The following is a 22,038-nucleotide window of genomic DNA, read 5'->3' as shown; positions in this document are numbered from 1 at the left end:
AAATTCCAATTTCACGTTAGGTAACATAAATGGATATCAAATCATCGTGTTGTACATCTTAAACTTGCACAAAATTTTGTGTCAAATATAGGTCAATGAAGCTCGAAAAGTAATTCCCGTTTCAGCCACTTGAGTGTGACGCTCACCCCTTGTCCGAGTGCACTGGCCTCTCTCGCAACAGCTTCCACGTGGGAACGTGTTCATTTCAGTGCATCCCTCTGCACCCCTCCCCTCCTTCATGCTGGGTTCACACTGCTCCTAACAGACATATTCGCCTGCTGGCATTTATGTTTCACATTGAGAATATTCATGGGCTGATCCCTAGGTGATAGTCACCGTTGACTATATCACTAGTGATATCACTCATCACTCATGTGATATATGATATAGCACTCATGTGATAGTCACCATTGCATGTGATATGCAGTAGTTTCAGAATGTTTGCATAACAGAGAAATAAGCGGCTAAGCACCCAGTAGATGAATAGAGAGGGTTTTTCAGAGATCAAACATGTGTTAATGAGGAAATTGTCAAACTTCACAGGTTCTGTTTGAATCCTCCTGTTATTTGGGAAATGAGGGAAACAGGAAGAGTGAATTTGGCTGATCACTGTAGAGAGGGGGGCTTTGGCCGGAAAGTTATTTCTTTTTAATTACTAACGCTCTGTAAATAAATAAAGAGCCCTGATTTATATGTAAATTTTTCATACTAAGATCTATAAATATGGTTGGTCTTTGTGGTAATTAAACAACGAGCAGTGGAACTTTACCAGGTTAGGCTTTGTTTTGTTTTGTTTTGCAGAGCAGAGTGTTATGGCTGGGGTGATACACTGGGCAAAGAGCTTAAGTGTCATCTCCAGAATCCACTTTTGCAAATTTGAGTGGAAAGGAGCTGATGAGAGGATATTAGACGGTTCATAGGATGTCTGGTGGGGCCACGGGATCCAACTAGAAATCTGAGCATCCATGAACAGTAGTCAATCGCTCTTTTCTGAGCAGAAATACCAGAGATGCTCAGAACGGATTCCAGAGACACTGCCACTCCCCAGCCCCCAGAACTGGGTCCTCCCACCTGCTGGCTTGCCAAAAGACAGATATACCTAGGTGCACCTGCCTCCTCGCCTGCTCCCGCCAGCTCTGGCTAGAGGAAGCTAGATCATGCCTGCCCCCTAATGCAGGGAGTCTGGGAGTGCAGGTTTGCCGCTTTCCTCTGGGGAAGGTGAGACATATAATGCAGGAAATTATCATAATATGAAGGAAGTGCTTAAACATGACAGGGAGCTCAAGTGAGGAGTATACATCACAGGCCCAGTCATTTCTGTGTTCTATATGTACTGACTGCAGATTTCTGTCCCTGGGGAGAAATTCCCTGCTGCCAAGCAGTTTTCAGCTCTCTGGAGATGGACTCCACATCCCTCAGATCCCAGGATGGTTCAGACCTTTACTGCCACAGACAAAACTTGCCATTCGTGAAACACGCACCCTGCTTCCTCCCCTCACCGGCATGCTCAGTGCCCATGTAGGACACCGTGGTGAGGAAGATAAAACTGATTTTAAAAAGTGTGTGTGTGTAGATGTAATGGACATCACATGTTGCCATGTAGTGACTTATGACCTCACCTCTGGTTTATGGTGTATCCAGTGGTTGGGTAACTGTGGGTGGATAGTGAAAGTTGCTCAGTTGTGTCCGACTCTTTGTGACCCCGTGGACTCTACAGTCCATGGAATTCTCCAGGCCAGAATACTGGAAGTGGGTAGCCTTTCCATTCTCCAGATGATCTTCCCAACCCAGGGATTGAACCAGGTCTCCCGCATTGCAAGCAGATTCTTTACCAGCTGAGCCAGCAGGGAAGCCCATGGTTGGACAATATAATATCTTTCCAGTTATATGTAATTGTAGCAAAAGAAAAAGGAGTAAATTGTTTCTTAGAAATGTGATGACATAAGAGGGACACGGGGCGGATGAGTAAGACAACTAAAAACTGCCTTACAATATAAGAAAATGTATAATCCCACCTTTATTAGGCAAGTGATCCTCAGGCAGAATGCTAATTAGTCACTCTAATTGGATAAATAGTGACTGACATGGTCAGTGTTTCCAAATAATAACTACAGAGTAGTTATATGGGAGGAAAACAAATCTGTCCTTCACTGATATATTTAGAAACTTTATCAATCTTTAACATTTGTAGCTAAGAAGGATTCAATCTGTTTTGTTAAGTTTAATTGTAGGCCAAATAATTAGTGTATGTAGAGAATTAATGAAGATATGTCAATATGATATGAACAACAAGACATGAATAACTGATTTTACTAATGATGAGTTTCTCACTGAACCATCTGTATGCCCTGAAAATGCTCTAATACTGTTTGGTATATTTTATAATGTCTTTTAAAATTATAAATATAGTATGTTTATTAGATAAAATTTAGAAATATAGATAAGCAAAAAAACGGGGCGGGGGAGAATCCAGAAAACTTCTCATCTTGTGATTTTATTTGCTTTGTTGTTGTTGAGTCACTAAGTCGTGTCTGACTCTCTGTGGCCCCATGGACCTCAGCACGCCAGGCCTCCCTGTCCATCACCAGCTCCCGGAGTTTACCCAAACCCTGTCCATCGAGTCGGTGATGCCATCCAGCCATCTCATCCTCTGTCGTCCCCTTCTCCTCCTACCTTCAATCTTTCCCAGCATCAGTCTTTTCCACTGAGTCAGCTCTTTGTATCAGATGGCCAAAGTATTGGAGTTTCAGCTTTCAGCATCAGTCCTTCCAATGAATATTCAGGACCGATTTCCTTTAGGATGGAACTGGTTGGATCTCCTTGCAGTCCAAGGGACTCTCAAGAGTCTTCTCCAACACCACAGTTCAAAAGCATCAATTCTTCGGTGCTCAGCTTTCTTTATAGTCCAACTCTCACATCCATACACGACCACTGGAAAAACCATAGCCTTGACTAGACCAACCTTTGTGAGCAAAGTGATGTCTCTGCTTTTTAATATGCTGTCTAGGTGTCATAGCTTTTTTTCCAAGGAACAAGCATCTTTGAATTTCATGGCTACAGAGACCATCCACAGAGATTTTGGAGCCCAAGAAAAGAAATTCTATCACTGTTTCCCCTGTGAAAAATTCTATCACAGTTTCCACTGTTTCCCCATCTATTTCCCATGAAGAAATTGGACTGGATGCCATGATCTTTGTTTTCTGAATGCTGAGTTTTAAGCCAACTTTTTCACTCTCCTCTTTCACCTTCATCAAGAGGCTCTTTAGTTCTTTTTCACTTTCTGCCATTAGAGTGGCGTCATCTGCATATCTGAGGTTGTTGGTATCTGCTTAAGCTATCAACACAAAATAGCAAAGAGTGGGTGACTTACACAACAGACATTTTCTCGTAGCTCTAGAAGCTGAAAGTCCCAGATCAAGGTGCTGGCCAGTGCAGTTCCCGGCGAGATGGCTCTTCCTGACTTTCGGGTGCCGAGTCCTCACGTGGTGAGCAGAGAGAGCTGGCGAGCTCTCCGATGCCTCCTCTCGCCGTCCCAGAGGCTAGGCCTGGGACCTCATCCTACTTGACCTCCCGAGGTTCTCATCTCCAGGTATCACACTGAGGTCAAGCTTTCAGCATATAAGGTGGGGGGACACATCACAGTTCAGGATATAATTACTGTTGAATATTTAAATTCTGGGGTTGTTTCCATAAGAACAAAAAATTTTGTAGATAATGAAAATGATTTGTAAGTCTCTGCTTGTCATTTAATACTATTCTGAGAATATCTCCCCTTTTGTGTAATTATATAATTAAATATATAAAAATATTTCAAATATCTTCAAATGTTATTTTGTAGCATTAAGGTTAATAGTAACATAAAATTCTACTTTATGTATATATTGTAATTAGTTTCTCAATTCACCTACTGATATTTATTTTTTATAATGTGAAAGTATTTTAAATACTGCTATAAAGAATATTCTTATCATTTCTCTGTTGTATGCCTATAATTATTCTGGGTAGTATAATTTCTGGGGCAAAGGTTTTTAATAACTTTGCCAAATTTCACTTGAGAAAGTTTATTCCAAATATATTCTCCACTAACAATATAAGGAAAGCCTGTTTTTGATGTTTTCATCTTTAACCGGTATTAACACAGAAAATCATCATTTTAAAGATTTTGCCAGAGATATGACAGTGTTGTTTTCATTTTTTATTTTTTTATAAAAGGTCTTAATCAACCTTTTCTCTTAGAGGTTCTGTCTATCATTAGAAAGGTCTTCCCCACTTCAAACTTAGTTTTCACAAGTATTTTAATGTTACACTTTAAAAATCTTATTGTGTGTACATTTCCATTTTAAATACATCTTGAATTCATTTGAGTTTAAAATACTTTTTTGAATGATTATCATGTTGTCCCAGTGTTTTCTGAAATTGAGTACAATTATGCATAAAATTTTGTTATGTCCTACAGAAAGGAAAAATTTTAATTAGTGATATATAAAACTAGGCCTCACTTTAAAGGGTCATTCACTATAAAATAGTCCTTTTATGGGTTAGACTCTGAGGATCAAGTTATTATGAAGGTCATATGGATTGACACTAGCCAGCTGTTGGTAATGTCATTTTTAAAACTTTATGTGAATATGACCTATGATAATTCCCTGAATAGCAATCCTGAAAATTAAATCCCCTCATATACAATTTGGCTCCAGCATGGGAGGTTGTGCATAATTTTCTCTGCAAGCCTACCTCATTCTAATCTTAAAATCAGCGACACAAGACTACAAGCATAGTTAGTTTGAGTGTCAAATTAATCTTTGTTATTTCTTGACATTTACAGCAAAGATATTGTTGCTATTATAATTCTTTAAACAAAAATAGCTATCTAATAAAATCTTTAAGTGCTTTTTCTAGTTCACTTAGAATTTCAAACTGCCACTAGATGGGGTCATTAAGTCTTACCAAACTGGGTCCAATATAATGTAATGATCTTGAAGCAAAAGATGTGTAATGTTTTAGCACTCCAATGCAGGTAATTACTAACTCATCTCCAGACAACCATGATTTTAGCTGAACTGGAATGAATGCAAAACTTATTTCTTTTATAAAAAGTTATGCTAGTAAATGTTACAAGTTGGCTTTAAAATCTTTCTTCCCAAGATGAACATACAAAAACCACTAACATGGGTATATATATATTCACAATAACCAACTGAAAAACTTAATACATGAGATAATCCCATTCGCAGTAGGTATGAAGAGTGCAAAGTACTCATGAATATTGCTAAGAACAGATGCGCAAGGCCTTTACACAGAAAATCATCAAGCATTATTAAACAGCATTAAAAAGCCCTTAAAAATGATGAGATATACAATGTTCATGGATGGAGAAGCTAAATATGATAAAGATGTCAGTTTCTGCAGATTGCGCTACATATTTTCAATATATACAGTTCCAATCAAAATACTAACACAATTGCTTGTGTAAGTTAACAAACTGATACAAAACCTGCATATTATAACACATGACTTGATACATAGTCTGTTCAATTTGAAGAACCATATGAGAGGAACTTGCCTTACATGACTAATGGAACAAAATAGAAGTCCAATTTTTAAAAAATCCATGGCGGCATCCAGAAATCAAAGAAGAGAAAATTCATATTGGAAAATATTAAATCTAAATAAAACAAAAATTTTATTTTACATCAGTGAGATAAATTCCAGGGCAACTAAGAACCTAGGATAAGGAAGATTCTTTTTTAAACAATATATAAAAAGCACAAGACAAAATGTGGTAATTTTTCCCACATTAACTTCTGTGCATTGAAAGATAGCACGAAGAAAGAGGAGAGAAAGCCCTGAACTGAGATATTTGCAATGCATACACAAATGCATATATTCTTCTTACAGATAAATTTTAAAAAAATAAGCAATCCTATGTAAGTATGACAACTTACGGAGTAGGAAATCTGAGGGGCCAGTTAACTTAGGAAACGATGTTGAAATTCTCTGTTATTGTGGTTTTGTTGCTCAGTCGTGTCCAACTCTTTGCAACTCCATGGACTGTAGCCCACCAGCCTCCTCTGTCCATGGGATTTCTCAGACAAAACACTGGAGTGGGTCGTCATTACCTCCTCCAGGGAATCTTTCCAACCCAGGGATCAAACTCGGGCCGCTGTCGTTAAGGAAATGAAATTAAAACGACAGAAGGTCATTTGTCAGACTGGTGAGAGTTTAAAGATCTGATAGCCCTAAGTTTTGTGATGATGTGTAGAAACCGTACCTCCTATGCATCCCATTTACATCCTGGTAGGATGTAAGTTGGTCATTATTTTCTAGGACAACTTGTGAATATCAAGTAAATGTCAAGATTCTCATCTTCTACTACCCAGCAATTTCACTTCAAAATAAATATTATAAAAGCAACATATTTCATAAAAACAAAAATTTGGAAAAAACTAAACATACTATTGGTAGGTGAATGGATAAATAAGTGTGGTTTTTATTGTGTTACATTATTTAACAGCTTACATAAAGTTTAGCAATGTGACAAACAAGTCATTTATGGATAGTTATTTATTTCTAAAACTATAAAGAAATTCAGAGCAATAAGCATTAAGTTCATGATCATGTTATTTCTGGGGAGGGTGGAAAGGGAAACATGAGGAACATCGACTGTTTCATTCCATTTATGAGAAAAAATTAAAACAAATAGGGAAAATGTTGAGATTTGATAAGATGGGTAACAAATACATGGGTATTGTTCATTTATATATTTAAAATATATCATAATATAAAGAAAGCATTTTCCTTCAACATTCAAGTTTCATTTTTAAGGAAATAAGACAAGGATTCTGACATGTCGGTCCAGCTACCTTACAGTCAGAGCTGTTTTTCGGTGCCAGCTTATTTTTTGTGGTGATGGTGATGCAGTGTGAGGAATCCAGGTCCCCTGATGGGGGTCGGTTTGGGGGAGGGGTCAAACCCTGCCCCTGCAGTGGAAGTCCACATTCTTAATCACTGGGCCTCCAGGAAAGTCCTTGTTTGTTTTTTGTTTTTTAATGATTACTTCTAGCACTTTCTCACAAGAACTAGAATTTTCTTTCATTTTGGTTTTCCTTTCTGAGAGGCAGTAACATATCTTTATATTTCTAGAGGCATGCAACCTATTACAAGTTTGCTTCCAGAGCCCTGTAATATCATTGGAAGTTTCTTCCCCATCATATTTTCTGTCATCTGCTTGGTTATAGAGCCACTCATCTTACACCTACTCTGCCGCCGCCGCTAAGTCGCTCCAGTCGTGTCCGACTCTGTGTGACCCCGTAGACGGCAGCCCACCAGGCTCCCCCGTCCCTGGGACCTATTCTAGCCCAATCAAAAAAGAGCCAAGACAAAGAAATTATAATTGTACCCTTTGTACAAAAAACATACAGTTCTGCTGGCCAGCTTCCTCCATCTCACGCTTCATTCTCTCTCATACCACTACCTGCCATTTTAATGTAAATAATCATATGAAATTATACACTGAATAAGTAGGAAAAAAATTTAACCACAGTTCATCATGAACTTGGATCAGATGGAAAGAGCTACTTCTCTCACATTGTCATCAGTTTTCACCAAACAAAATTAGTTAATGTCTAAGAAGCACTTTTTACAATTTTTTAATTGGTGGAAAATTGCTTTGCAATGTTGTGTGGATTTTTGCCATACAGCAATGCAAATCAGTCACAATCCTATGCATCGCATAGGCTTTGAGTTTATGTCTTTTCATTGTCATTGATTTCTAGGTACTTTTTGAATTCCTCTGATTTTCTCAGTGGCCCCTTGGCTATTTAGAAATGTATTGTCACCCTCCACGTGTTTGTGTTTTTTATAGTTCCCCCCCCCCCCCCCCCCGTAATTGGTATCTGATCTTACAGCTTTATAGTCTGAAAAAATGCTTGGTACAATTTCAATTTTCTTAAATTTACCAAGGCTTGATTTGTGACCCAAGATGTGATCTATCCTGAGAATGTTCCTGTGCACTTAAGAAAATAAAGTATCTCTGGATGTACTGTCCTAGAGATATCAATTAGGTCTATTTCCTCCAGTGTGCCATTTAAAGCTTGTGTTTCCTTTTTAATTTTCTGTCTGGATGATCTGTTCAGTGGTGTCCGTGGGAGTATTAAAGTCTTCCCCTATTATTGTGCTACTGTCAATTTCCCCTTTTACAGTTGTTGGCATTTGCCTTATGTACTGAGGTCCTTCTATGTTGGGTTCACATATATTATAATTGTACCTTCTTCTTGGATTGAGCCCTTGATCGTTAGGTAGTGTTTTTCCTCGTCTTTTACGACGGTCTTTAAGTCTGTCTCATCCGATATGAAAGTTGCTGCTCCGGCTTCCTGATTTCCATTTGCATGGAATGACTTCTTCCAGCTCCTCACTTTCGGTCAGGATGTGTCCCTAGGTCTGAAATGGGTCTCTGGTAGACAGCATATATAGAGGTCTTGTTTTTGTATACATTCAGCCAGTCTGTATTTTTTGGTTGGGGCACTTAATAATTTACATTTAAAGATAATTATTGATAGTAAATATCAACAACCTCAGATATGCAGATGATACCACTCTAATGGCAGAAAGTGAAGAGGAACTAAAGAGCCTCTTGATGAAGGTGAAAGAGGAGAGTGAAAAATCTGGTTTAAAACTCAATATTCAGAAAACTAAGATCATGGCATCTGGTCCCATCACTTCATATCAAATAGATGGGGAAACAATGGAAACAGTGATAGACTTTCTTTTCTTGGGCTCCAAAATCACTGCAGATGGTGACTGCAGCCCGATGAAATTAAAAGATGCTTGCTCCTTGGAAGAAAAGATATGACAAACCTAGACAGCATATTAAAAAGCAGAGACATTACTTTGCTGACAAAGTCCATCTAGTCAAAGCTATGGTTTTTCCAGTGGTCATGTATGGATGTGAGAGTTGGACTATAAAGAAGGCTAAGCACCAAAGAATTGATGCTTTTGAACTGTGGTGTTGGAGAAGACTCTTGAGAGCCCCTTGGACTGCAAGGAGATCCAACCAGTCCATCCTAAAGGAAATCAGTCCTGAATATTCATTGGAAGGACTGATGCTGAAGCTGAAACTCCAATACTTTGGCCACCTGATGCAAAGAGCCAACTCATTGGAAAAGACCCTGATGCTGGGGAAGATTGTGGGTAGGCAGAGAAGGGGGCAGCAGAAGATGAGATGGTTGGATGGCATGAGTTTGAGCAAACTTCGGGAGATGGTGAAGGACAGGAAAGCCTGGTGTGCTGCAGTTCACAGTGTTGTAAAGGAGTCAGACATGACTTAAAGTGACCGAACAATGACAACATGATCTTACTGCCATTTGTTTTTTGATTTTGTGGTTTTTTGTAGGTCTTTTCTTTCTCTTGTGTTTCCTGTCTAGAGAAGTTCCTTTAGCATTTGTTGTAAGCTGGTTTGGTGGTGCTGAATTCTCTTAACTTTTGCTTATCTGTAAAGCTTTTGATTTCTCTGTCAAATCTGAATGAGATCCTTGCTGGGTAGAGTAATCTTGACTATAAGTTTTTTCCTTTCATCACTTTCAGTATATCCTGCTCCTGCCTCTGGCCTGCAGAGTTTCTGCTGAAAGATCAGCGGTTAACCTAATGGGGAGTCCTTTGTGTGTTGTTTCTTTTCCTTTGTGGCTTTTAATATTTTTTCCTTGTGTTTAATATTTGTTAGTTTGGTTAATATGTGTCTCGGCGTTTTTCTTTTTGCACTTATCCTCTATGGGACCCTCTGGGCTTCCTGGACTTGGGTGGCTGTTTCCTTTCCCAGGTTAGAGAAGTTTTCAGCTGTAATCTCCTCAAATATTTTCTCATACCCTTTCTTTTTCATTTAAGCTCAAGCACGTTCTGAAAGATCTACATTTTTTACTCCCATACCCCACATTTCGTATTTTTGATGTGACAGTTTACATCTTCATGTTTATCCCCTCACCGTTTATTATAGTTATAGTTGCTGCTACAATTTTTGCATTTTAATTTTCATACTGGCTCATTTCAGTGATGAGCCTAGCCTTTACTATTTGTTTGCTTTTCCTGGTGGAATTTTCACATTCTTATAGATTCTTTCTTGTTGTAGCCTTTTCTTTTCCACTTATAGAAGACCCTTTAACATTTCCTTTAGGGTAGGTTTAGTATTGATGCAAGGAGATCCAACTGGTCCATCCTAGAGGAGATCAGTCCTGGATGTTCACTGGAAGGTCTGATGCTGAAGCTGAAACTCCAGTACTTTGGCCACCTGATGTGAAGAGCTGACTCATTTGAAAAGACCCTGATGCTGGGAAAGATTGAGGGCAGGAGGAGAAGGGGACGACAGAGGATGAGATGGTTGGATGGCATCACCAACTCAATGGACATGAGTTTGAGTAAACTCTGGGAGTTGGTGATGGACAGGGAGGCCTGGCGTGCTGTGGTTCATGGGGTCACAAAGAGTCGGACATGACTGAGCGACTGAACTGAACTGAACTGAACTGAACTGAGTATTGATGACCTCTTTTAGCTTTTGCTTGCTTGAGAAGTTCTATACCATCTTTCAGTTCTCAGTGATAATCCTGCTGGGTAGAGTGTCCTGAATTGTATGCTCTTCCCTTTAGCACTTTGAATGTCATGACAGTCCCTTTATTCTTGCAAAGTTTCCGCAGAAAAATTAGCCGTAAATGACTTTTTGTTTTTCTCTTGCTGCCTTTAGAATTCTCTCTTTAACTCTTGTCATTTTAATTGTAACATATCTTGCTGTGGGTCTGCTTGTGTTCACCTTATTTGGGATCCTATGTGCTTTTTGTACCTGGAGATACATATTTATCTATATATAGGTGTATAATCTTTATAGGCTTCCTTGGTGGTTCAGATGGTAAAGCATTTGCTGGCAGTGCAGGAGACCCAGGTTTGATCCCTGGGTCAGGAAGATCCTCTGGAGAAGGGAATGGCTACCAACTTGGTATTCTTGACTGGAGAGTTCCAAGGATAGAGGAGCCAGGCAGGTTTTTTTATATATATGTATATACATGCGTGTGTGTGATTCTTCAGATTTGGGGAGTTTTAGCCATAGTTCAACAAAATACATGTTTAATAACCTTCTCCCTCTCTGGGACTTCTATAATGCAAATATTTATGTGTTTGCTATTATCCCATAGATTGCTTTGAATGCATTTATTTTTTAATTTGTTTTTCTTTTGCTATTCTGATTCAGTGATTTTCATTATTCTATCTTCCAGATCACACACATTCTTCTGTATCACTTGCCCTGCCTGCATGCTTAGTCATATCTGACTTTTCACAAGACTTTGGACTATAGCCCGCCAGGCTCCTCTGTCCATGGGATTTTTCAGGCAAGAATACTGGAGTGGGTTGCCATTTCCTTCTCCAGGGGATCTTTCCAACCCAGGGATCGAACCCATATCTCCTGTGTCTCCTGCATTGCAGGCAGATTCTTTACCTGCTGAACCATCAGGGAACCTTAGTCAGCTATTGATACCTTCTAGTTTGTTTCTATTTCAGCTTGTGTTTTTAATTTATTTATTGTATTCTTTAGCTCTGACTGCTTCTTTTGTCTTTAGTTCTGAAACTAGTTCTTTATATTCTCTCGTTCCCTATTAAAATTCTCACTGTGTTCATCTAGCTTTCCTGTAATTTATTTAGCATCCTTATTACTAATGCTTTGATTCTTTATGTAGTAAACTGTGTATTTCTGTTTCGTTATTCATTTTTTTTCAGGAGTTTTCTGTTGAGCTTTCATTTGAGATCAGTTCCTGCACCTTCTCATTTTGCTTAGCTGTCTCTGTCTTTCTGAATTTAGGTGAAACAGTTGCCTGTCCTGGCCTTGAGGGGCTTTCTTTATGTGGGAGTATCCTTGTACCTTTCTCATTACCCAGAGCCTTCGGTGGGAGAGCTGGATTTGACTTGAAAATAAGTCAATCTTTGGTCAGGGTTTACCGGCATCTATCCTCTTTGTAGGGGTGAGGCTGGCGATGGGCTAGGGCTGAAGCCAAGCGTGGATCAGGGTTTGTCCACTGCTCGGGGCCATGACTGCTACATCGGGGGTGGGGTCTGATCCCAACTTGTTGGAACAGAATCTCTGAGGGTCAGGTTTGATCCAGCTCTGTTCCTTTTGTTAGGTAGTTAGAATAGGAAAAAGGAGTCCAGAATGGCAGTGGCTAAAAGACAAGGAAGGGGAAAGCCTGCAAAAATAGAACAAAGGAAGGTCCAAGGACCAGAGTGAGGACCTCGGCTAAAAGATAAGGAAGGGAAAAGCCTGCAAAAATAGAACAAAGGAAGTTCCAAGGACCAGAGTGAGGACCTCAGGTAAAACAAACAGCACTCCTGGCTAGCCCAGTTTACATAGGGCAGGCCCAGGGGGAGGGGGGTGGGACATAAAAAGAGGCGCCAAAGGGCCAGGGACTCTTTCTTCTCTTCCGTCTTTTGGGTCGGCATGCCCTCACACCTTGAGGATGTATTTTCCTTTATTTTCTAAATAAAACTGAGCTGTAACACTGGTCCGTCCAAGGGCTGTAGCACTGGTCCGTCGTTTCAGATTTTTGTTGTGATAAGACAGAACCGAGGAAATCACACACTCCCCCGACACTTTCAAACGCATGTTCTCCCCTCCCCCAGCAGCAGTGCCCTTGCCCCTGAAGAAGCATTATTGGAGCGAGAAGCGTGTGTACAGCCCCTGGCTGGTTAAGGGGTGAGGGCGGTCATGGGCCAGCAGCAGACAGCGGTCCGGACGGGCTCCAGTGTTTCACCCATGCGGTGTCAGCAGTGGCTGGCCCCGCCCTTCGCACACACGGCTTGAGGCCGGGTCTCCTTTGCCGCTCATGAACATTCACTTCCTCAGGTCTCTGCCGCCCCCGGGTGTACCTGATGGCCTGCCTGCGGAGAGGGCGGCCGTCCGCCCTCCCTGCATCTGCACCAGCGGTGGCCGCCCCCGCCCCCCTCCAAGCCCCCCCGGGTCTCAGCCACCGCTGCGCCCCCTGGCCAAGTGCCCCCCGAGAAGCTGCAGCCCTCAGCCCCGTGGGGAGCTGTGATGTGAAGTAGGAAGGGCTGGAGCACTTGCGGGGCTTGGGAGGGGCGCACGCCGGGCCGGCCTGGGACACCCGGCAGCCCCTGCAGCAGTCCGCGTCTGCCCTGTGTGCCCTGCCTCAAGGACAAGTCAGGGCAGAGGCCAGGCCTCCCCGGCCTCCTGTTAGTCCCAGAAGCCTCCCGAGCACCGAGGGGAGGGTTCCAAACACTCATCTTCCCCCAGGGAGACCCCAGGAATCGTGTGCCCACTGTTCGACTCAACCTGCTCCCTCCCTGGGCTGGATCTCCCGCTATGTGACCCCCTTTCCTTCAGAGGTCCTGCCGGGACCACCTCTCTCCCCTTCCCACCCTTCTCCTCCTGGCTCTTTCTTACAGCTGTATTTGTACAGGAGCCTTTCGGCCAGTTTCCAGGCCAGATTTCAGTGAGAATTGTTCCACAAGTAGAGCTATTTCGAGGTGAGTTCCATGTCCCCCTACTCTGCCCTCTTGATCAGTCTCCTTCAGCAGGTCTTGATGAAGTGCAGTAATCATTTATTGAAAATTAAGACTCAAATTGTTCTTGCTCTTCCTGTCCTCTCCAATTCTTTCTGTCACAGGACTGAGGAAAACAATTAGCCCCCTCTAGAGACATAAAGAAAGGGAAGTTAGGGAGCAATGTGTCAAATTCCATGTAGCGCTCTCCCCCAAGTTCTGTTTAATCTTCCCTGGTCCGGTGCCCTTCTGCAGTGTTTGGTTGCAGGGTGCATTTTATGTTCCCTCAAATGCGTAGTTACATTGTTTTCACTTCCTGGAACAGTACAGACTGTCCTTGTTCCTGTCCACAGTGCTTTCCTGGAAACCTTTCCATATAAGGATCTGTGGTGACACAGATCCCTTTCCCTCATAAGATTGGCATCGTTACTGAGGGTGATAGTCCTAAAGGTCTTCCCAGGTGGTGCACGAGGTAAAGAACCTGCCTGCCAATGCAGGAGATGTAAGAGACTCAGGGTTGATCTCTGGGTTGGGAAGATCCCCTGGAGGAGGGCATGCAACCCGCTCCAGTATTCCTGCCTGGAGAATCCCATGGACAGGAGCCTGGTGGGCTAGTCTATGGGGTTGCAAAGAGTAAGACATGACTGAGTGACTAACACACTTGAGAACAGATTCAGCAGAACTTGGATAAAGACAGGACACAGTAGATAAAAAATATCTTCAAAATCTTTGTTACTCCTTCCATTAAGAGATTCTGTCCTCTCCTTGAATCTCAAAAGTCTTAGTGCCTTGCTTGATCAATGTGGCAAAGGTGTCTTACTGAGATTCGTGAGGCCAGCTCATAAAAAAGTCTTGCAGTTTCCTCCTGGGCCTCTTGGAACAATTATTTTTATTACTCAGTGTCTTGGCTGTGATGAAACCCAAGAAACCCTGCAAAGAGATCCACATGGAGAGGAACAAAGGCCCCCCCCAACCAACAACCCAGCTAAGCTTTCAGCCACACGGCACTATCGGTGTGATTGAACGTTCAGTGTGACTGAGCTATCTTGAGCTACGCCAGTTGACACCAGGTGGAGCAGAGAAAAGCTGACAGTTAGGTCTTACCCGTGTTGCAGATCTGACAGCAATTAATAAAGTAATGATAAATTACTGTTGTTTTATTAGATTATTTTTTGAGGTATAGTTGATTTCCAATATTGTGTTAGTTTCAGGTAAACAGAAAAATGATTTAGTTACATATTTCTTGTTCTTTTTCATTAAAGGTTAGTTGAATATAACTCCCTGTGCTATACTATAAGTCTAATCAGTGTTCTGAAGAGGTCATTTTTATGAGAATGTGTAACCCAAAAATAAGTCTTAAGGGAGAATCTTTTATTTCAGGGAAATCAATATATATTATCTATAAACAGGTGATATATCTATTTAAAGTGTTGGCTAGAATTATGCTGTATGTAGATTGCATTTAAACACTTTATTTGGTCTTACAATGTAGCATATGAAGACCTCTTTTTTGTCTAAAAGTAGGTAAACTCCTAAGCAAATTGTCACTTTAATCAATAACTTTGGAGATAAACTATTGCTGGAAAAGCATGAGCCTAATAGCTGGGTAGAAGTACAACTTTTACACTTACTTTTAGGTAATTATTTACACTGTTAAATAATTTTGAATACATAACTTTTATTAATTCATTCCTTTTGCACTCCATCCATTTTGTTGGGGAGGATTATGGCAACTATTTAAAAAAGATTTCAGTAAATAGACTCTGAAGTTGAAACTGGAATTATTTATGCTTAATCTTTTCATGCATCAAAAAGTTTTGAAGACATAACTCATGGCATTTCTTTAGTGACTCAAGAGTGTGTATTCTTACAGCACTTAACTTTTCATGTGATGGCTTTCGTCTTTTCCTGAGTAGCTCAAAATAGAAAAAATACTGGAACCCCTTTTGTCTGCTATCCAGCCAACTGTAAGTGTTCCTTATATGCACAGTGCCTGGCGGGTCTTCAGGAAGGGGGAGAGGCAGGGAGGGCTCCCTTGGAAACCTGCTTCTGCATCACATTAGGGAACAACTGACGCTGTTCCGCTCAGTCTCTGACTGTGAGTTACAACATGCAAATACAAACTTGTATGTGTAGTAAATATGTCCCAGACTGGGGAGATGTCGTTCCAGCAGGGAAAACATAGCTTGAACTACAAGCACGGCTCTTCTCTCACTACCATTAATGCTGCCTCGGGTCCACCACACCAGTCTCATGGCATGTCTTTTACTCGCCATCTCCCACTAGCTAGGTCCTACTGCGGAAGCTATGACAGAAAAAGGAACACCATTTGCCATTCTGCAACACTGATGAGCATAGCGCTGGGCAGAGTTTGTCTTTAACTCACCAAGTTATAAAGTTTGGGCTTATATATAACATTTGTATATTCTGAGCTTTATAAGACAGAACAGCTGATATCAGGAGTGGTCATATTAAGGACCGTAGTGATGATCACTTAGTTTTGTTGTTATTCAGTCGCTCAGTCGTGTCCAACTCTTTGGGACCCCATGGACGGCAGCACACCAGTCTTCACTCTTCTTCACTATCTCCCTGAGTTTGCTCAAACTCACGTCCATTGAGTCGGTGGTGCCATCCAACTGCCTCATTCTCTGTCGTCCCCTTCTCCTTCCTTCAATCCTAGCATCAGGGTCTTTTCCATTGAGACAGTTCTTCTCATCGTTGACCGAAGTATTGGAGTTTCAGCTTCAGCATCAGTCCTTCCAAGGAACACCCAGGACTGATCTCCTTTAGGATGGACTGGTGGATCTCCTTGCAGTCCAAGGGACTCTCAAGAGTCTTCTCCAACACCACAGTTCAAAAGCATCAATTTTTCGGCCTCAGCTTTCTTTATAGTCCAACTCTCACATCAGTACATGACTACTGGAAAAAATCATAGCTTTGACTATACGGACCTTTGTCAACAAAATGATGACTTTGATTTTTAATAAGCTGTCTGCGAGTGACCACAAAGACCATGCACTTGACTAAGCATTTTTTTATTATTGTGATCAATTTATTACAACAGCCTTGCATGGTAGTATTGTTCTGCACATTTTGAAGATAGGGAAGTAGAGGTTAAATAACTTTGTAAAGAGTGAATCCAGTATTTCAACTCCATCAGTCACCAAAGCTCCTTCTCTTTCCGCAACCCCCACACTTATATTCAAAACCACTATGTTTACTGAAATGTTTTTGAGTGGCCACTACTGTAAGTGGTATTTGGTGGGGATTACATGTGAGTTCCCAAATTTATTTAGAGAGAACATCTCATCAAAGTTTTCCTGTGGAAGTCCAAGCCTTAGGACTTATTTCTTCTTTATCAAAGTCAACTTTATGGTATTAAGATTTATGTAACAGTCTTCAAGATGCCTGAAATTGAAGACTCTAGGAGAAAGTGCTGGATCTCAGAATTTCAGGAGGGGATTGAATCATTCATTCTATACAGACTATGTAAGCACTGACTTTGACCTTTAGAATATAGCAGCGATGAAACATAGACAGCCTTGAACTTGATGAGCCCACAGTGGTACCTCTCCTTTCAAATCCAATGAAACAAAATGCAATAATGTTATGAGGGTGGGGAAAGCGTATTAAAGAGAACAAATTGCATTAATCATTTGGAGACCCCTGAATAGCTAGGTCTGGAAATTGTTGAACTGCTAAATTCAGCACCAGCTTATCCTGGAGCAGGTAAAAACATTGATCTCTCCCAGGACTGGCCCTTAAACTCCCTCTTTCAAAACAAATGTCAAAATATCATTCTATTATGAATTCCCAGACAGAAATGGAAGCTCACTGATCCACCTTAAATTCCATCAAAGGATTATAAAGGAGAAAAAATGTAAGAGAAGTTTTGGACATGGTTGGGTACTGTTAGATATGGTTAACACATCTTAATTTTGCTTGCAAACCCTCCTGATATTGAATAACAAGGATAAATTAAGATGTGGTATAGTGCAGCATGCTTTGCCAGAAGCTGTTTAATCCATAACCTATGACATGGACTTTCTTGTCTAATACTTCTTTTTGAAACCTTTCTCGGCTATACCCCCACATAACTATGATGCATCATACTATTTATTCTTCCTGCTCTCTGCTTCCAACTCACATGTCTCCTTCAAGTTAAGGAAATGGGCTTCCCCTGGAGGAAAGATATTGCTGACAACTCCAAAGTGAAGACAGTTCTAATGGGAATATCTTGGCACTATTGCAGGGGGCTGCCAATGCGGCTGTTTCTGGCGATCAATTAGGAACTGGCAGATGTTAAATTGACATATGTTAGGAAATAGCTTTCAGAGACTCATGTTTCAAAATGTATAAAAGAAAAAACAGATGATACCACTTGTTTTTGGCTTAAACTGGATATCTAGAAAATCACACCAGATGTGTTAAGATGTTTCTCTTTAGAAACATTTTCTGTTTCCTGAGAAGGAATGAGCAAAAGCAGAAGTGAGATATAGGCTCCTCAAAGTGAGCTCTGGTCTTCTTTTATAAATTTGAAATTTCACTTGTGATTAAAATATTTGAACAAAATTAACAGGGGAAAAAAACAATAAATTCAATGTTTTTATAATTGGTGTAGATTTTATAAACTGATGAATTATTCAGTTCTTCATATAGATTGGTCAGTGGGGGAATCTAAATAGAATCTTAAGGGAAAACACTTCTTGGAGAAGCCTGAAATATGAAAAACAATGGGATTAGATAATTTACTCAGTTCAGTAATAACTGAGATGTTAATCTCACCCCTCTGATGTTTTTATCTTAAATGATTCATCCTCACATAGGAGAGGTGTTAACACAGAAAAGCATGCTTAGGAAGTTGGCGTTCTCACTGTACAGATCGCAGCTTGACGAGGACATTGATGGTTTCTGCCTGTCTTCTCATTCTTCTGCTTCAGGTGACAGCAGGCGTAACACGTATTTGAGGAGCCATCCTTTTTCCAAACTCTATGTAGCTGTTCTCCACAACTGGGCTGGCCGGTCTCCCGCGGTGGGTAGTGATCTTTGACTGGCCAATCAGCAGGTTCTGATCTCATAGCTGCAACAGCTAACTTAGTGTTGGGCACATGGCTCAAGTTAGGCCAGTGAGACACACTCTCGGAACTCGGGGTGTGTGTGTGTGTTCGTGCGCGCGCACGTGTGCTCAGTCGCTCAGGCGTGTCCGACTCCTTGCCACCCCATGGACCGTAGCCTGCCAGGCTCCTCATGGGATTCTCCAGGCAAGGATCCTGGAGTGGGTTGTCATTTCCTCCTCAGGGGACCTACCTGACCCAGGGATCGAACCCACACCTCTGCCACACATGGTAGGGTCATGGAAAAAAAAAAAGGACTTCTTTTCCTATTGTAATTCAACTTGGATATAATCGTTGGTCTCATAAAAGACATTCTACCACCATGAAAGCAAGGTCTATTTAAGAATTAAGCCAAAACAGAAGAAAGCAAGGGGTGGAGGCGGGGAGAGACTGGTAGAGACTGGGTCCTGATGGTACCTTTTCAGCCTGCGCATCTAACCTGCTCTTAAACTTCTCAGTTAGTTAAGCTAATGCCCCCTCTTTAACACCAGTTTGCACTGTTTCATTCATTTGCTGTCGAGAGAGCATGGCAGCTACCTGAGAAACTGCTTCAGACTGAGGGAATTCGGGGCGTCCCTTGGAAGAAGTAGCATCGGGCACGAACTTGAGGGAAACTGGACTGGAGTGAGCAGAGGTGGAGAGAGGAGCCTTGCTGAGCGCAGCAGCCTCGGGGTCACTCTGACATGGGAAGTTGTTTCAGGGTCACCGTCTCAGCATCCATGAAGGACTCCAGGCTGGGTCTCGGCCCCAGTTACCCTGTGTAGACTCCAGACAGCCCCGCTGATGGCTCAGCGTTTCATGAGGTGGGATGTACTCTGCTAAAAAAAACGGATGTGCCTCCACGTGAGCGGACACAGCCGGGCGCCTGTGTGGACGGAGCCTGTGTATAGCAGTGATGGAGACACAGACAGAGGGACCAGCCTGGGGGGCGGTGAGCCCACACCCTGGTCTGAAAAATCCTGCCCCCCCAGGGGGGAACCGCGAGACTTCCCTGCGAGCATCATGGTTGCCCAGGAAGAACCGTGGCAATCTAGACTGCCTACGAAAAGGTCACCTCTGAGGACGGTGGCTTTGTAACATTTTGAACAGAGGAAGAAAGGTATGTTGTATCAGAACGCATATACAGAACACACACACCCACACACATACAGATAAAAAAACCCAAAGTTCACAAAACAGGACTTATCTTCACTGCTGCTTATGAACTCTGAAATTTTTTATTCTGTCATTCTACATTCTATTTCTTTTTCTATTTTTGAATGCTAGTTGAGCCCACTGAACTGATTTTGTAGCCCGCTCTCTAACTAACAGTTTTAAAACACTGACCTGAAGGAGCTGCGGACAGGACCAGCCACTGTCCCCGCAGGTGGCCACCATGGCGTCGCCCGGCCAGCAGCTGTAGCCTCCCATTCACTGTTACTTATTTTGTGTAGGCCATGTAGTCATGAGATTCAGCATTTAAAAACTGTGAAAGAACGCACAGTGAAAACTGTGGTTCCCGTTCCTGCCTCTCAGCCACCCAGCTCCCCTCGAGGGCAATCAGCGTTACTGCTTTCTCCTGTCATCATCCAGAGATGTCCTCTGCATATACAAGTATAAAGACATATTATTTTCCCCTTATTTTACATACAGAATAGTGTAATTACAGCATTGTTCTAGACCTTTCTTATCTCCCCTTAGCATATCTTGGTAATTATTCCACCAATTAAAAAAAAGAATATTTCACCGTATCTTGTGCCATTATTTACTGAACCAGACACCCGCTGACTACATGTTTAGATTGTTTCCAATGTTTTCTTCTTACAGACACTAATGTATCGAATAATTGACTCATCGTTTGCTGACTCTTTATTTTCCACATATGAGAACACTGATACTCATATCCTTAGAAATAGAATTGCTGAGTTAAAAGGTACATATGTTTATAAATCTGATTTTGTCAAATTGCCTTCCAGAAACTGTTGCTCTAGTTTGTCCTAGGCTTATACTTGCATGTTCTTAAAAATAGTGTTAATAACTTTCCCAGTGTTTGCCAATGATTAGAGGAAAAATGACATCTCAACATGGTTTTCATTTACATTTTTACTGTGAAAAAGATTGAGCATTTTTCCTTAAGAGCCAATGGTATGTTTCCTGTTACCCTTTTTTCACATCCTCTGCATCTACTTTGAAGAGCAACCATCAACTGCCAAGTCAAGTAAGCACGGGTACTGGGCTTAGCAGGGCTAAATAGCAAGTAACTGTGTGTGCATTTAACAAAAGTTATACCCTTGCAGAGTGTTGTGCAAAGTACTAGCGGGTAGAGAAAAATGTATCCTAGTTATCATTAATCTATGTGGAGGCAACCTAATTATTTCAGCCACTTTCACAGCTGACACACCCTCAAAGTCCAAACAACCTCTAGTTCAATGTCAATTTAGATTGCAGATGAAATAATTACAAATAACTGCAATTGGCATACTGCACTGGGTGATGCTGACGCAAAGATGAATAAGACAGAGCTTTGAGGGGAAAAATAAAGCAACAAAAGTAAAGTTGTCTACACTGAAAGTTGTCCCTGGTACAACGGAGGATAAAGCTGGAAGTGGCCAGTTCTGCTGGAGTGAAAAATTCACTCAAGGAGTCATGACAGATCAGTTCTCAGAACCCTTCCCTGACAGGGCTCCTTGGCTACAAAACCCTCTCCACCTCACCATCCTTGCTTGAATTCTTGAACTTACCAGTTTTCTCACCAGGAATCCTCACTTCGCTCATTTCTTCAAATCACTTGCCCCATTTGCTTTGCATTGGGCACTCTCCGTCCTTCTAAGCTGTAACGATCTGAAAGGCAAGCATTAGATCTCACTTATACCCGAGCGTGGGCAAAGTGGGCGTTCAGCAGATATCCTTGAGTGGACGAAGGAGAGAACGGACGAGTTCACTCCTTCCAAAGTGTCTGGTCTGGTGGCCCTCATCCTACTCACCACGTTGGTGATCAGCCAGAGTCACTCTCTGCAGGTGGAATGCTCGCAGACCTCAAAGCCGGCCCTGAGCTCCGCTCAAGCAACTGAGGGGCCTGTCTCCCCACAAGGGTGTCTATGGAACAATTCTGACTACGGCATATTATCAGGACCCTAAATTAGCAGATGAAATGGCTTTATCTGGGTAAAAGGTATTTTCGTTTTTATAATGTCTCAAGGAGTTATTTAATTCACAGTTTTGGAATACAGCTAAATAATAAAAACGCTTACTAAACTGCCAGTTTGGGTGTATGGTTATGCATGCGTGCGTGTGTGTGCGCAGTCATGTTCAGCTCTTTGTGGCCCCAGGGGCCATGGCCCACCAGGCTCCTCTGCCCGTGGATTTCCCAGCAAGAATACTGGAGTGGGTGCCAGTTCCTACTCCAGGGGATCTT

This window comes from Odocoileus virginianus, unplaced genomic scaffold, assembly GCF_023699985.2.
Source record: "Odocoileus virginianus isolate 20LAN1187 ecotype Illinois unplaced genomic scaffold, Ovbor_1.2 Unplaced_Scaffold_8, whole genome shotgun sequence".
NCBI lineage: Eukaryota > Metazoa > Chordata > Mammalia > Artiodactyla > Cervidae > Odocoileus > Odocoileus virginianus.
The sequence above is the reverse complement of the archived record's forward strand: the minus strand, read 5'-3'. Positions refer to the sequence as shown.